At 37.5% G+C, this 5,581-nt stretch overlaps 1 pseudogene; it reads left to right on the top strand.

The window, feature by feature from the left end:
• The first annotated feature begins 264 nt into the window (after nucleotides 1-264).
• The window catches only part of LOC103594783, a 7,397-nt pseudogene continuing 2,080 nt past the window's right edge, over nucleotides 265-5,581 (top strand).

Here is a 5,581-nt window from a genome sequence, read left to right on the forward strand (position 1 = left end):
TGTCATGAAACCAGGCTGAGTTAACAGTGATGAGTTCTGGAGGTAAATACACCCCACTACGCATTTTCTGGTTACAATCACTGTCTTCTCTCTCACCCTCAACTGAAAACCCATAAAGCATAAAGCCTCAATCCATGCTTTTCTATTCCTGGCGAATGCCAAAGCCAACTATGTAGGAGACTTTTTCAGAAGAGAAGACAACTTTGTCCTCCCAGAAGACAAACCCTCCACTTTGCTTTATGAGGCAGATAGCAACCCTGAACCATGGTCAGGTTGGGGCCTGTGCAGGCCTCAAGTCACATTTTTTTTTCCTGAAAACTTCATTTGTGTTGTTGCATAAATGCAGCAGTTTTAATTGCTGCTTTCTTCCATTTAATGACTGTTTCACAATTTGCTTAAGCATTTTACAGATAACTATCATCTGAATTATCTCCAGGTCTTGGTTATAATGAAATTGTTATAAATTTTGTATACATGCATTTTGGTATAAGAGAGCACTGATTTCTAATAGGTATGCCCCCAAAGTGACTTGTATGTTTATAAACTGTAAATATGTTTAAATTTAATATGAAACCCTTATCTCAGACCATATGTAACCATGAACTCAAAAGGGTTCTTAGACCATAGTGAAAGAACTAAAACTGTAAAATGCCTAGAAAAAAAACATAAGTCAAAGCTTTGTAACACTGGGTTAGGGAAAGTCTAATTAGATAGGTAGGACACAAAAGAACACATAAAAGAAAAAATATTTTGGATTACATCAAAATCAAAAACATTTACTCTTCCAAAGACACTGCTAGGAAAGTAAAAAGACAAGCTGAAGACAGAAACTATATGCAAAACACCTATCTGACAAAGGACTAGTATTCAAAATACTAAGAAAAAAAAGGGAAATAAAGCAAAACAAATTCTTACAATTAAATGTTAAGAAAAAAAATTTAAATGGGCAAAATATTTGGACAAGTAACTAAAAATACATGAAAGAACAATGAACATATGAAAAGATGCTCAGTATCAGTAGTCATTTCAGCAATGCAACTTAAAATCACAATGAGATACCTCTACACACCAACTAGAATTGATAAAACTAAAGGGTGATAACAACAACAACAAAGAGAGATAATACCAACTGCTGGAAAGATGCTGAACAACTGGAGCTGCCATACATTGCTAGTGAGAATGAAAAACAGTACAGCCATTTTGGAAAACAATTTGGCAGCAAAAAGTATAACATCATTCAATATGGTGCTCAACTCATCAACAGTAAACAGCTAAGACAAATATATTAAAAGAATAGCAAGTATAAAGGGAACTAATAAAAGTAAAGTTTCTACATGTCACTCAAATTGCTAAAATGTTGACAGCCAGTAGACTGTGATAAGTTACATATATACATTTCAATACCTAGAGTAACCACTAAAAAGAAAGGAAAGAAATATACTAAAAAAAATTGAAGATTAATCAAAATTGAATTCTAAAAACTGCCCAAGTACCCAAAAGAAAGATTAAGAAAACAAAACCCACTCACTCACCCACCCCCCAAAAAAGAAAGAAAACAAAACCAAAATAGAAAAACAGAAACAAGAAACAGAGAAAAAAATCAAAAGCAAAGAGAAATGATAGATTTAGTTCCAATATGTTAATAAACCACTCTAAATATAAATGGTCTAATATACCAATTAAAAGATGGAGATTCTTGAAAAAAAAAAAAAGCAGGACACAAGTAAATGCTGTCTACAGTAAATTTACTTCAAATACAGTGATATAGGTAGGCTGAAAAAAGAGGGATGGACAGATAAGCCATGAAAATGTAATTTAAAAAATGCACCAGTGGATATATTAATATCAGAGAAAGTATACGTCAAAGCCAAGAAAATTAATAGGGACAAAGAGGGACATTATGTAACAATAAAAGGATCAATACACCAAGAAGATATAGCAATTATAAATGTGTATGCACCAAACAAGAGAACATTGAAGTACACGAAGGAAAAGGTGACAGAACTGAAAGGAAAAATAGACAATTCCACAGTTTATAATTGGCAACTTTAACACCCTTCTTTCATCAATTGATAGAAACACTAGACATTGGCCAGCCTGTGGCTCGCTTGGGAGAGTGTGGTGCTGATAACAGCAAGGCCAAGGGTTCGGATCCCTATATAGGGATGGCCGGATAGCTCACTTGGGAGAGCGTGGTGCTGACAACACCAAGTCAGGGGTAAAGATCCCCTTACTAGTCATCTCTAAAAAAAGAAAAAGAAAAGAAAAGAAACATTAGACACAAAATAAGGATACAGAATATCTGAATAACACCACTAATGAATGGAATCCATAGACATTTATAACACTCCACCTAACAACAGCAGAAACTGCATCCTTTTTAAGCACCCATAGAACATTCAACAAGCATGTTATTTATGGGTTTTTTTGGTTATGGACATAAAACAAACCAGCAAATGTAAATGTTTTGAAATTACAAACAGCAGTGCTTGTACTAAATGAGAAACTAAAAATAAGAAGCAGAAAGATAACAGGACTATTCCAAACACTTGAAAATTAAAGTGCATACTTCTGAATAATTCATGGATCACAGAGAAATTCTCAAAAGAATCGAGAAATATTTAATCCAAATGAAAACGTAATTAAAACATATGGAAATTTATGGGATGGAACCCAAAAAATACTGATAAGAGTTTGGATATATTGTCCCCACCAAAACTCATGTGGAAATCTGATCCCCAATGTGGCAGTGTTGGGAGCTGTTAGAGTCATGGGGGCGGATCCCTCATGAATGGATTAATGCTCTCCCTGAGGGAGGGGGGCCTGAGTGAGATCTCACTGTATTAGTTCCCGGGAGAGCTGGTTGTTTAAAAGACCCTGAAACCTCCTTTCTCTTGCTTCCTCTCACCATGTGATCTGCTTGTACCCACCGGCTGCCGCCACTTTCTGCCATGAGGAGAAGCAGCCTGAGGCCCAGACGCAGCTGTCCTAGAATCATAAGCCAAACAAACCTCTGTTTGTTATAAATTACCCAGTCTCAGGTATTCTCTTATAGCAACACAAACGGACTAATACACCACCTCAAGAAATTACAAAGAGGAAAAGAAAACCAAAAGAAGAGAGGAAAAAATAACAGAGAAAATCAATAATACAAAATGCTAGTTCTTTGAAATATTCAATAAGATTGATAAACATCTAAAATGAGTAAAAAAGGGCCGGCCCGGTGGTGCACTGCTACAGTGCGCCACTTGGGAAGCGCGGTGGCGCTCCTGCCGAGGGTTCGGATCCCACATACAGACCGGCCGCTCACTGGCTGAGCGAGGTGCGGGAGCAACACTGAGGGTTGTGATCCCATTGCCAGTCCCTGGTACGGGTGCGACACCGAGGGTTGCGATTCCATTACCGGTCAGTAAAAAAAGACAAAAAGGAAATAAATAAATAAATAAATAAAATGAGTAAAAAAGATAGAAGACATATATCCCCTATCTGAGTAACACAAGAAAGATAACTACAGAATAATAGAATAATTCAAATAATTCTATACATTTAAATTAGAAAATTCAGATGAAATGGAACAATTCCTTGAAAAGGTCTATCTATGAAAACCCACCCAATATGAAATAGATACTCTGAATACCTATCAAATCAAATAAATATGTAATTAAAAGCATCCAAAAGAGAAATCTCCAGACCCAAATGGTTTTTACCGCAGAATCCTACCAATCATTTAAAGAATAACACCAGGGCCGGTCCGGTGGCGCACTCAGTAGAGTGCAGCGCTTGGGAGCATGGCGGCGCTCCCGCCGAGGGTTCGGATCCCATATAGAGACCGGTCTGCTCACTGGTTGAGCGCGGTGTGGGCACGACACCGAGGGTTGCGATCCCGTTACCAGTCACGAAAAAAGACAAAAAAAAAAAAAAAAAAAAGAATAACACCAATTCTACAAAGTCTCACGCAGAAAAAAGGGAGGGGGAGACATTTCCCAATTGATTTGGGGAGGCTGGTATTAGTAGGATTCCAAAATCAGACAAAGTGAATAAAATAAAATTAAACTACAGATCAATATTGCTCATTGTAAGGTCTCCCAATTCCCCTCTCTTTCTGTGTCCTGACTGAAAACAAAGAGTACCTTGACCGGTCTGTGACCCTGCCAGCTTCATGTTTTTCCCCACAGGCTGGAAACCAAGCTGGGGCCTTGAACATTTCCAGACACTGAGAAAGCCCTTTAAGTTGTTGCCAAAAACATTAAAAGATCAAACATGTCAACAAACACATAGAAAACAGCCCCAGCCCTAAGCCAAATTCCTTAAACCTCCACATAATCTCTATAAACCGACCCATTGTTGCGGACATCCCCAGGTAGCACATCTCTTTTCTTGCTGTCTCATGTGAGAACACACTACAGCCTCCTCTGTATCTGAGTTTCCCTAATACCTGCTTTGGATCAAACACCCTGGCATTCAGTGCTTCCTTCTTCGGAACCCAAATTGGCCCCATCTCAGGACTGTTTGGGGCAGTCCCTTGTGGGAATTCCCCTGCAGGCACTTTGGGGCAACTCCAGCTGGAGACTTGGCTGGACAGAACACCCATGATTTTAGATACAAAATTTCTCAACAAAATCCTAGCAAAAGGAATGCCACAATTAAAAAACAAAACAAAACTATTTTATTTGACAAAATTAAAACTATTTTATTTGACAAAATTCAACATCCATTTATAATAAAAGTCCTCACCAATTTAGAAGGAAAGCTTCCTAAACTAGATAAAGAACATCTATATAAAAACCTACAGCTGTTATATTTAATGGTCAACAACGAATACTTTCCTCCAAACTTGTTCAAGAACAAGGCAAGTATGTCTTCTTTCACCGTTTCTATTCAACATTGTACTGGAAGTTCCAGCTACTGCAATAAAGACAGGAAATAAAAAGGATATAGATTAGGAAGGAGGAAGAAATAAGATGTTCACTATTTACCAATAACATTATTGTTTATGAAGAAAATCCTGAAGAATCTACCAAAAAATACTAATAGAATTATTGAGTGATTTCAGTGAAGTCATAATATACAAGGTCAACATATAAAACATAATTCTATTTCTCTATAATAGCAATAATCACGACAAACTGAAATTAAAAACTCAATACCACATACAGTGGCCCCCCAAAAAAGTACCCAGATAAAAATTGAACAAAATATGTCCATGATCTATAAGCTAAAATTACAAAACACTAATGAAACAAATAAGAAGGGGATCTAAAATAAATAGAGAATACATCCCATTCATGAACTAAAAGGCCCAACGTAGTAAAGAAGTCAATTCTCTCCCAAATGATCTCTAAGTTCAAGCCAATTTCTCTCAAAATTCCAGCAAGATGTTTTGTAAACATGTTTTATAAATATAGAGCATGTGATAAAACTGATATGAAAAGCCAATGGAAAAAGTTGAGGGCCTGCCCAGTGGTGCACTGGATAAGTGCACCGCTTGGGAAGCACAGCGGCGCTCCCGCCCGAGGGTTCGGATCCCACATACAGACCGGTTCCCGCTCACTGGCTGAGCGAGGCGTGGGAGCGACCCCGA

Source organism: Galeopterus variegatus, unplaced genomic scaffold (genome assembly GCF_000696425.1).
Source record: "Galeopterus variegatus unplaced genomic scaffold, G_variegatus-3.0.2 Scaffold1620, whole genome shotgun sequence".
In the NCBI taxonomy this organism is placed as follows: domain Eukaryota; kingdom Metazoa; phylum Chordata; class Mammalia; order Dermoptera; family Cynocephalidae; genus Galeopterus; species Galeopterus variegatus.